This window comes from Sorghum bicolor, chromosome 7, assembly GCF_000003195.3.
Source record: "Sorghum bicolor cultivar BTx623 chromosome 7, Sorghum_bicolor_NCBIv3, whole genome shotgun sequence".
In the NCBI taxonomy this organism is placed as follows: domain Eukaryota; kingdom Viridiplantae; phylum Streptophyta; class Magnoliopsida; order Poales; family Poaceae; genus Sorghum; species Sorghum bicolor.
The window spans coordinates 27,946,820-27,959,461 of record NC_012876.2 but is presented as its reverse complement, the minus strand read 5'-3'; positions in this window follow the sequence as shown (position 1 = coordinate 27,959,461).

The following is a 12,642-nucleotide window of genomic DNA, read 5'->3' as shown; positions in this document are numbered from 1 at the left end:
TAATTATTTTAGGATTACTACTTAATTACTAATTAAGGGTATATTAATATTTTACTCAAATTTTATCCAAATGCCACCAAACTTTCTGTGAAGCTATAAATATTACTCAGAGACACCTCACAAATTTTGGAGATTTTTGGACATATAAATAAATTCCTAAAAATCATGAAAGTTCTATTTACTAAATAAAGGACACAATTTTTATACATGCTCAAAGTATCAGAAAAATGAAATCTAATATTTTTCCTTTGTTCTATTCACTGCACAGAAGATACCCAAATATTTTCACTATTTTTGGAACTGCTCAGATTTGAACATATAATTTCAAACAAAATTCATTTTGAAGCAAAAGAAAAAGATAAACAGCACTGTGCTGAGGCCGGCCCAGCAAACCGGCCCACAGGCCGGCCCACGCGCGCTGCCTCTCCCCCTCCCTCTGCTGGTCGCTGACGGGGGACCCCACCCGTCAACTTCCTCTTCCTCCTCTCGCCACCGGCTCGGCTGCGCACAAGAGCGTCGCCGGCGGGGTCCCAGCCCGCGCGGAGAGGCGCCGCGGTTTCACCTTCACCTCACACGCCCATTGGCACCACCCACAGACGCTCTACCTCTCTCTCTACCTCGGCCACACGCATGGCGGACGGCCGCATCGGTCGCATGTAAACCGACCACGAGAGCTCGGTAGAGCACGAACTAACACGTTAGAGAACTTCGAGGAGGGACAATGTGGGGGTATAAACCCCTATACCCTTACGGCTAGACTTGGGCCAGGAGACTTGGCCCATTACGACACAGTTTGAGGCTTGATCCAACTGCTCGAAAGTTTCACGCAAGGAAACAAGACGTAGAGATCAAGCCGAATTATAGTCGGTTAGAATAGGAATTGATATCGTACTATCTATGGCAATTGTAACCGAATAGGATTAGTTTCCAGATCTGTAACTGTTGACACTTGCTAACACCACTTGAATACTAGGTTGTCATCCCCAGCATGGCACTAGAGTGTACTATGTTATTTATATGGACACAGATAAATCCGCAAGTGCAAGGATACTGTTGTAGCTTTTACCCGGTTAAAGATTTTATCGTATCCGCATGAAAACGGGAGAACTGATCTATGCTCTAACTTAACCTAGATAGATAGGTAGGTGTAAATAGGAAAGATGGTAGAATTGAATAAGTACATTATTAAAGGTAAGATGATAATGGGGGAATATAGAGTAGAGCAATCTAATATATGGGCGATAATAGGAGAATAGAGAGGATAACTAGGATTTCTCTACTTCAAAGGGGTATGTCTGTCTATGGCGTACAGTAAGTATAAAACAACATAGAGGATGCTTATACCTAAGGTCGAGGACTCCTACTAGTCCTGCTAATGGGAAGTGGACTAAAGAGGACCACATAGCTGTCACCTACGCGGCCTACCACACGATCCGGCTAACAGGGGATATCCACAAGTAATCTAGGTCTAAGCACCACGCTTACACCTATACTACAACTCTCACCTATAGCGTCCTATACATTAAAGTACTCAAAAGAGTTGTGAACCAGAACATACATGGATAGTAATTGCATAATGAAATAGAAGTAGATTACCAGAGTCATCCCATGAGCAAGCTTGATTAGAGCTTGATCATGGCGAAGTAAAACCAGAGGAAGAACCGACAGGCCAGCCTCTCCTCCAATCATCCCTCGCTCTCCATCTCGCTACTATCTAGATCTACACTAGTTTAGAGATGAGAGGAGAGCTCTCATCTCCAAACCCTAGCTTTTGCTCTGTCTATGAATAACAAATATGGAATTCAGAGGTTGTCTTCTCCAGGGGCCTGCTTATATAGCCCCTCCAAATGAATGTGGGCCGTCGGATCAAACCGACCTTAATCGCATGGTATTCCTTGATCCTCAAAGGCGGTGGAGCAAAATCCGCGAGACTCAACCTGATTGGCTGAGACACCTGGGCGGGCGCCCAAGGGGGGAGGGCGGGCGCCCAGTCCTCGGGCCCGCTCGGCCTCCCGTTCGTTCCTGTGGCTTCTGGAGTCTTCTAGATGATAGAAAATTGCCGCACACGTTAATATCTCTATGTAAACCCGACGTGTGGGCCTTTCTTCCATATTTCCTGATAGCTGTCACAGAACCGACCAAATTATAAGAGTTCAAGTGCAGAAACGATCGTCAAGCAATCAAGTTTCTAGACTTGAGCCCATATAATCCCGGTAGTCAATCGAAATCGCGAAGGACTTCAAACCAATTCGCAACAAACCAAGATCGTAATAGTTCAACATAAACACAACGATTGTTACATAGTCATTCATTGCCGTCGAAGCGGCACCACATCGGAGTATTAGGTTATTACAACACATGTTCGAAGTAGCGGAAGCAAAATAAGTACACACACTTGTTCAAAGTTCAGTTCACAAGTTTGTTACTGCCAGAGTCTAGGTCGTCCTTCCAAAAGCATCATAGACGAGAGATTAGAGAACCGTGCCCAACGGTTAGTCCTCATCCCCAGCGGGATGGAGACAGGTCTTGCAGAAACCGTCATAGAAGATATCATCTGCAACAGGTGGGAATAAACCCTGAGTACGAGGATGTACTCAGCTAGACTTACCCGTCTAGGAAAACATAAAAGACACCAAGGATCATGCAAGGCTGAATTTTTAAGTGGAGCTGGTTGACTCACCTTTTTGCCAAAAGCTTAACTTACAACTAAATCATTTTAAGAGCATCAAATTTATTTATCATCAGCCTACCACTAGATTAGCACCTGTACTACAACACATCATTAATTTATTACAAACAATAGTAACCATATCAATTTTATCACATGTTCTTCTTGCTATCATCATTATCATGAACCGAGTTCGTTAGTGAATGCTACGTTTGCCGCTGCTCTGTCAAGTTCTCACTAACCGGGAGAGACGGCGATTCGAATCGAATTCCTATCCAGCTGGAGGTTTATTCCTAGCACTCACCCAAGCATCCCCTGCCGGAGAGCCAAAAGGGTCACCTTTGGTACGACTCAGAAATCGCGGCTCCGATCAGCGCCGCACTCCCAGGGCTACCACTCTGCCAGGGAGGTCAGGAATTTTAACTCACCTGCCTTTGGACTTACGCCAATGGTCCCCCGCACACCGCACTTCCTCCGGTAGTGCGCACTTTATACTTGCCGGTCTTCCGGCCTGAGTCATACTACTCGGCTTCGCGGTCGGAACGAGTTATCCGGCCAACTAAGTGTCAGGCATGCGTTCAACATGACAAGAGGACGTACAACGATCGGTCCTTAGCTGCCACAGACGGAGTTACTACACACTTGCAAAACTCCGCCCGGCTTAAGTCAAATTAACCAGGTTCCATCCACGATAGCACATATAGACCATCGCGACCCGACACAACCCTATATCGCGCGGATGACAGGATATCACCCGACTTCTACCGATTAAAGCATAGCTAAGCTGCTACTCGAACCTAACTCTACAACCAGGGAGGGTAAGTTATCTGGACAAGGATAGAGTAGAATGCAGCAACAGTTTCATCACAACTCCTATACGTAATGCATCAATAGATATAACGTATTAAGTAACTTTCGAAAATAGAGGAGGCTTAAAATGCTCCGGGGCTTGCCTTTCACGAACGATGCCGGCTCGTGACTCGGGCACTCAACTTCTTCTTCGGGCTCCTCGAGTCCGGCTTGCTGGACCTCCACCTCCTGGCTGCCTTCCTGGCCTTCGGGGTTCGCTTGGAGCTCGAAGGAAACTGCCACGTCCGGTGCACCTATTGCATGCTCGATGAATGAGAAGGTGCACATGCTACAGATGAATGCTTAATAGCACAAGCAACTCACTGGACACTCATTTACGGAACAAGAGTTATACTAACTCACAAGAATAAACAAGTTATCATAACCCAAAACCTATCATGGCAATAAAGCAGCAAGCAACATAAAACAAGTATGCTCAGTAAATAAATCATAAGTACAGATAGACAGGTCCAACAAACATGAGTAAGGACATTTCTGGAAAGCTTAGGAAATTATCTACAACTCATCTTTAAACATGACAGCAAGATTCAAACATTAAACTAGTCATTTTAACAAAGTTCCAGGTTCTGTTCCAGAAAAACAGAGAACCCCTATTTCTGGAACCTAACTTGGAACAGCTGTAACTTTTAAACTACTTGGCCAAATGACCTCAAATTTGAACCACAGTTAGTTCAACAAGTTTAGAACAACTTTGTTTTATACAAGTTTCACAGAAAGTCAAATTATCATTAAGCAAAGTTAAATTAGTCACTTGCTGTCCAGACAGCATTTAACCCTATAGTTAATTATTTAATGACATGATCAAGACACAAACTAAGCCAACCATAAGGCTCATGGGCACAAACATATCACAAGGTCACCAGATCATCAGTTGAAAACCCCAAAACAATTACTTAACAAGGCATTTGTTAATTAATTTTAGGTAAGGCATATTTACAAGATATTAGTTAAAGTGCTCAGAAAAATCTACAAAAATTACAGAGGCACCAGTATAACATCAGATCAACACCATAAAAATTTCAGGACCATTGCACATGCCAATTTAAAGATATGCATTTAACATGTATCAAGGCATTTATTTCATAAATTCATAGACATGACTCATATGGTGTCAAACAACAGATTTCAGATTATTTATATCTTAGGAATGCCATAAACAAGTTTACCACCAAAATAGAGCACTAGCATAAGCACCAATTATTTTATGTGATTTAATTAAAGAAACAAGCCATATTTCAAACACAAATTACATATCACAACTGCAGTGCTCCAAAAATCATGAAATAATTATCAGAGCACTCTAATGCCATGCAAAGACTACCATAAAATTTTCAAAGCAAACTAAGCAGTATAACCAGAGATATGCATTTATCCATGAATAACAAGGTTAAATCCTTAATAAATAATTTCTCAGAAAACATGATTCATTTTATATTTTTATTAAATACTAGCCATCTCAAGAAACAACACAAAATTTGTTTCACAATTTTTGGATCACTAGAACTAGAGATATGATTTTTACAAAATCAGCTCAAACTCTGATTTAAACAAAGGAGAAAGAGGGACTGACAGAGGGGACCCGCGCGTCAACGGACCCCACCTGCCAGTGACACCGAAGCAGAGGCGCGGCTTGACCGCCGGAGATCTCGCCGACGGCGAGGTCTCGGCGCTGGCCAAGGGCACCATCGTGCTCCCCACTGGATTCCGCATCTAGCGGTACCCAAAACCCTAACTCTACCGAGCTCTAGGTACCTCGCCCTCGCGAATGGCGGCACGGCGGTGGTGCGCGGCCGACTGCCGGCGTCTCTGGCCGGAGACAGGGCAGAAGAGAACGAGGACGAGCAACAGCAAGACCTAGCGAAGCTTTTGGGACAAGAATGAGAAGAAATGGCGGACTACAGAGCCCTGGCCACGACGCCGGTGGCCATGGCGGAACTCCGGCGAGGTAAGCTCGCGTCGGAGCAGGCAATGCGGGCTCACCGAGGCTCGGCAGTCGCAACCAGCTCGACGACGGTGGAGAGGAGAGGCTTGCGGAGCGCTGGACCGAGCTGCTTGGCCGGAGACACGGAGATGCGCGCGCGCGAGCTCGTCGAAGCAACGGCGGCGACGCGGAAACGACGACGCGCGAGAGAGAGAGGACACCGGGAGCGGAAATGGCTCTGTCCACGCGACCGGGGCGCCGGGGCGAGATGAAGGACGCGCGGAGGACTGACGGGCGGGGCCAACGGCGACGTACGGACGCCACGGGTCCAGACACGCGGCACACCGGCGAGCTCCCCCTGTCTGAACGACGACGCGATTCAGTCTCCCCAAACCGACTGAAACTCGATTTTGCCCAACGATTTACTCCCTAATCACTCGATGATTTTGCTGGCTAATTGCTCCATGCTAGAGAGCTACACGAGTACTCCAACATTGCTTACAAGATCAAGGCTTGATTCGCTCTAGAATTCAAACGGGAAGGTGAAGAACACCCCCTCGAGCAAACTGCAAAGCCCCCAGGACTTAGAAAATTTCTAAGTGTGGAAAACAGCCCCAAAACTGCCTTGTGGGCCACTTTTGAGCTATTTGTGATCATTTTCATGAGATGGCCATAAAACAATTTTTGTTCCTTATAAAATTTGCTACAACTTTGCTGTAGGAAGTTTTGACATGCAAACATTTTATGAAACACTTTTTAAAAGCCTAAGCAAAAGAGGTTCCTAGGGCCTATTTGCATAAGTAAGACTTAAGTGATTATTTTGGAGAAATGATCAACATGAACATTGTTCCCAAGAATAAGTTAAGCATAGATAAGCTATTTACCAAGGCATTAAGCACCAACACAAGCATTGTTCACTCAAACATAAGCATAGAAAGCCTATCTAAGCCATTTAAAACACATTTTTGCAAAGGATGCCATGTCCCAAGATAGATGATGATCATGGATGCTTTTGAATACATGATGATGCTCATGCTATGCACATGTTTGATGCAACCATAACACTGGGGTGTTACAATAACCCCATGTAGAAATAGACAAATACCAAAACTCGTGGAATTTTGTCAGATAAAACCCTAAGTCTGGGTGTTCGTTGCATTTAGATTCTTTTCTTTATTTATTTGATGATTATATTTGGTACTTAAGGACCGTCAACAACTCCCCCAAGCTTACCTCTTGCTCGTCCCTGAGCAAGGATGGACTCAAGAGTTTCTACAGTGGTTTCATGCCTTAAAGGTACACATGCGTTCAAACAAGATCTCATCTCTGGGTTAGGGTAAATTGTTAAGATTTAAACTTACTCATTTTACCTTCCACCATGGGGCTTGTAACCGTCATTTGTGTCTTGAGTAGTTAAAGGATAGAACGGTCAAGTCAAGCGCCATGTCTCTTGTTCTTTGATTAACTATAGCTCTGGAGTTTTTGCAGATTTTCAAGTAAAACTCAGAGATTCCTTGTATGACTCTCTCAAATCTCTCTTTTGTGGTATTTCTGGATCCTTACCAAGGCAGTAATGGTGTATGCCTTCTCTCAAAGTATGTGGTATTTTTGGTATGAGGCATAGTGACATTGCCTTCTCTCTCACCCAACTCTAATAAGGTTTTGATATCTGGAGCTCATAGGTGGGAGACAGCTAATACATACTTACAAGACATTTATTGCATAGTCAAACCATGGTTCTAGAAGAAAAAGTCAATAAGTCAAATCAAGATGGGCATGTGTGGCGAATGAATGGTGTATGGTGATGATGGTGATAACAATGGTGAAAGTCTAATTCTACTTTTGCTCTTTTTAGGGTATCCATACCTTGCTTGCACTTTGAAGCTTTTTGAGGAAAATGAGATGCTCTATATTTTTTTCTTTTCTCTCAGGTGGGTATCTTGTATCTCTAATTCTACTATCGGACACTTGTCCATTTTTACCTCCCGTCTCACTTTTCCTTTTCTTCGAGGTTCCGGGCACTTGCCCCTTTTTATTTCCTCATATTTTTATTTTTTTAGAGCACTCACCCTCCTAGAATAATGTAGCAAGTGGTAGTAACCAAAATATCTCGAGCATTTATTTCACAGGGAAAAAGAGATGGAATTGAGTGGATGTATGTGGATGCGTACTTCTGGAGTAGAAGTAGCATGTATGAGTGAACGTGCAAGTGAATCTTGATTTTAACCGCATGACAAGCTCCTAAGGGTCTACACAGCTTGACCACACTCAATGCTCATAAGCAGCAAAAAGTAAATGTATGGTTCATAGTCTAATAAGCATGTATATATGGCTGTGGTAGGATTTTAAACTCTCATCATACAGGAACTCATCATGCAACATTTTAAAGAATTTCAAAGATAAAATTCTCTAGAATTCTAGCATCTCTAGGAACAGATAAACAGCAGCTCAACCTTCCCATATCGTATCCGTTAACGACTTAGACTTTAGATCAAGTACTCTTCCCACAAGTTCAGGTTTAGAGCAAATCTTAATTCATAACAGTCATGCCTAAACTTGAGAGAGATTTCAATTTTGAGAACTAGTCATGGTAGAGCAACTATTCATCATTTCCATGTGAGAGCTTATCATGAGGGTTCATAGCAAACTGTATTTATTTATTTATTTAGCAAACTAAGCAAATATATATATATATAAGCACAAAATCTTTATTTGGGTTTTTATGATTATGCATCTTTTTATTATTTGAGTAAAGTATAAACGCGAGTAGAAACACTTAGCTGGATAAATGAGGGTGCTCTCCCCCAAGCTGGATTTTGACATAATTTCTTCTGATGTAGCTAGTAGGTGGCGGAGGTGTATTTGAATGTCGGCAGCACCCTGACAGCGATTAGGATGTCCTTTGTCTGCTAGTCTTCTTTGATCCTTGAATTCTGTGGAGCTCAAATAGACAACAAAGCTTTGTGGAATTGGTTAAATGTTTGCATAAAATCTCTTAGCCGTTATCATGTTGAGCTTCCCCTAATAAATATTACTCTCTTTGGTAGGATCATAAATTTATTTTTATATTTTCATTTTTATAAGATAGGAATATTTTTATTTTTACGCCACCACAGTGAATGTACTTATGGGTTTTATGCCACGAGCATACTCACATGGGGCTTACTGTTTTTAACATTTTTAATTTCTTTTCAAGATAGCATGATTAACTAACAAGCTATTTAAGGAAAGTAAATAATTTAAGGAAAAAGGGAATGCAGAAAGGATAAATATGGATAACTACCGATTTTACCTTTCGACAAGGGTTCAATGTTTTAAGTCTTCTGAACAAGACTTCTCACCATGTTCATTCTTTAGGTGTGTCATTTGATTCAGGTGTGGACCTTGACGTCTGCACCTCTTGATACGGTGTCACCCATGTTCTTTGTATGCCCAGCAGTTCGAAGTGCGGCATTGGCAGCATCCTACTCAGTGTGTTTGTGCTCGTAGATCTAGGTCCTTCACTTGGTGGAGTCTGGGAGTTGTAAAAATCCTCCATATTTTGCTCGAAGTGTACCTACTCATAGAGACAAGACAGAAATCAAGTGCATGGGCCCTATTGGTGGAAAACACCAACAGAACCAAAAGTGTATTTGTTCTTCTCTAACCTTAAGCATAGTGAGCAAGACAAAGTTGATGGATAATAAGATCATGAGTGTAGCATTTAAAACATTTGTTAGATCAGATCGCTCAACCTAATGGAAAGATAATCTATCTATATTTATGTTTTTTTATATATCTTCCAAAGATTGAGTGTGCAACATTTTAGCTCATATGATTAGGACTATGGGATCACAAAGGTGGAAGGACTAAACATGTTGAATCGATTGGGTTGGTTAATCTAGAGTTGTAAATCATACATGTTTGTCTCTTTTATTCATGTGAATGCCAGAACCAAGGACAAGCTTATAAAAGTGATAGTCAAGTACATTAAGATGTTACCTTACTTGAAGAGTGATGGTACAGTATCACTATGTGGAAGCTTTCCTTTCTTAGCGGTTGTGCATCGTGTTTGTGGCACCCTCCATGGATCATCTCTTATGACCTGTGTCTTCCTTGTATAAATTGTTAAACTTCATGTGTCTCTCTCTCCGTCTCCAATGTGAGTTTATCTCAGGACTTCCTAGATTGATATTGAAAGTTTTCCTGCAGGGGTTAGTCCAACAAAATATCTAATATCTACTATAGCATACTATCGGCTCAATAATTAACCTAGACACCATGTCAAATTTGATTTAAGAGGGCATTTTAACCTAAGCACCATGCTTAATTTAAAATCCCTTGGAAGTAAGATCATCAATCCTAAACTAAGCACCATGCTTATTTAAGAGATAATTGAAACTACTCCAAACCTAGACATATACTAAAGCAAATAAAGGTAGCATGAGAGCATTTATAGAGATCTACTCAAGTGGAGATGAAATAGTGTGATTAGTATTTAACAAATTGAGCATGTCTCAAAGGTAGGGATAACCAACATAGCAACATGGCAAAGGATGTTTTTATGTAAAGTACTCCCCCAAGCTTCAATTTTGCAAAATTCAAGTTTGGACGAATTTAATTCAATGTTGTATGATGATTGGTTGGACATACCTTGTGCTTGTCATTCATCCGATCTTCTTGCTCCAATCCTAGAAAGGTTAGTGACAAGAATACCTGAAGGAATATTTTTACAATTATCCTTATATGCTCAATACACAAGGTAATGTTGCAAATAATTAAAAGCTCATGTTACGATCTGATCAGTGCTTATTTTAGGACACTAAGCTTGACCTTGGAAAACCATCCATTTATGTCGGTGAAGTGGTTTCCCCTCCAATGCTGACCTATATCAAGATTAACTCAATGAGATCTGCAATATTTATTATAGACATATGCATCGACAACTGCCCTTTTAAAGTTTTTATAAATAGAAAGGAAGAGGGGGTTGGAGATCTCAAATGTGGTGATGTTGGAGAGACCAATAGATTGGGAAGATGTTGCATATGAGCATGGAGTAAACGAAGTGTCTATGAAATAAATTCCATGCTCATTAATGTTATCTTTGTCTCCAATCTGAATGTTTGGAGTTTCTCCTAAATTGGTCTCGCCAATGTCCTCTTCTGTAGTTGGATGAATCTCATCTTCAAAGGGAGTCAAGAACTCACCATTTGAAATTGAGCCAAAGTCAGAATCCATTAAAGCTTCTTCCTTGTCCATCCATTCTACACATTCTAGCCATTTAGAACTTGTGATCAGGAAAGGGGAGGTGTTAGAATTTTCTATATGGCTTAGCTCTCCTTCTATGACATTACTTGACATGTCATCCTCATGGTCTTTATGACTCCTATGGTTTGATAGTCTTGATGGATTGCTAGGATCATCATGAGACTAAAAAGGAGAGGGATAAGAGGGGCCTCTAAGGTCAAGGATGGATTTAGAATTTGTGAACATGGAAGGGGAGCAGATAGAATCTTCTATATGGTTTAGCTCTCCTTCACTTGATATGTCATCCTTGACTTCTTCATAATAGGAACCAGGACATTCTCTAAGAGAACCATTATTGCAAGGATTTGAATTATCCCTGCTTGAAGGTCTCTTATGGAACCAGAAGTCTAAACCATCAGCATCTGAAAGATTTAAGGTCGGAATTCCTTCCTCCCTTGGAGAATTTTGGGGTATTGATGGTTTAGGATCGATAGCTAAAGTTTGGGATTGAAGTGGTTGTAATTTGGCTATCGAAACTTCCTCTTCTTGTCTAGGAACTAATTCTTTCTCTTTCTCAGGGATATAAATGCTAGGAAACTTTCCGCTCATTAAATCAATCAAATTCCAAGCTTCACTAGCGGAGAGGCAGTGGAAAGATCCTCCAGAGGCCGCATTAAGGGTTTGCTTATTTTCCCTACTAAGGCCCTTAAAAAAGTGAATTAGAAGAACTTCTTCTAGAATATAAAGATTTGGGCCAGTGAGAGTAAGGTCAATAAAGCGGTCCCACGATTCGCCAAGAGATTCTTCTTCTAGTTGTCTAAAAGAAAGAATCTCGATCCGAAGATCTGCCACTTTGGAGATCGGAAAATATTTAAAAAGAAAACTATTGTATAGCTCCTTCCAATCTCCATGAGCACTTCCTATATTGAGTTTATACTAATGTCTAGCTTTTCTCGTTAAAGAGAACGGAAAGAGCTTCCATTTAATGGTCTCATCGGACATGCCTTCAATGCGAAGGTGGTCACAGACTCGATAAAACTCTCTTAGGTGTGTGTATGGGTTTTCCTCACCTTCTCCCGAGAAAGGTTGTTTTTGAAGAAATTCTATGTATTCCGGGCTTATCTCAAAACTAGATGTCATGATAGGCTTTGAAGATTTTGGTGGTTCGAGATATGTGCCCGTAGGTCTATTAAACTGATAGATAGACATGTTTGCATTCATGATAGACCAGAGATCAAGGATTAGATAAGAAGAAAGAATAGCAGAGATGAGGCAAAGGATAAAAGGAAAAATATATTATTTTATTATTTTATTTTTAGAAAAATGATTAAGCTAGTTCGTAGTCAACTCAACAACCGTCTCCCCGGCAACGGTGCCAAAAAGCTTGTTGACACTTGCTAACACCACTTGAATACTAGGTTGTCATCCCCAACATGGCACTAGAGTGTACTATGGTATTTATACGCACACAGATAAATCCGCAAGCGCACGGATACCGTTGTAGCTTTTACCCGGTTAAAGGTTTTATCGTATCCACAGGGAAACGGGAGAACTGATCTACGCTCTAACTTAACCTAGATAGATAGGTAGGTGTAAATAGGAAAGATGGTAGAATTGAATAAGAACAATATTAAAGGTAAGATGATAATGGGGGAATATAGAGTAGAGCAATCTAATATATGGGCGATAATAGGAGAATAGAGAGGATAACTAGGGTTTCTCTACTTCAAAGGGGTATGTCTGTCTGTGGCGTACCATAAGTATAAAACAACACAGAAGATGCTTATACCTAAGGTCGAAGACTCCTACCAGTCCCGCTAAAGGGAGGTGGACTATAGAGGACCACATAGTTGTCACCTACGTGGCCTACCACACGATCTGGCTAACAGGGGATATCCACAAGTAATATAGGTCTAAGCACCACGCTTACACCTATACTACAACTCTCACCTATAGC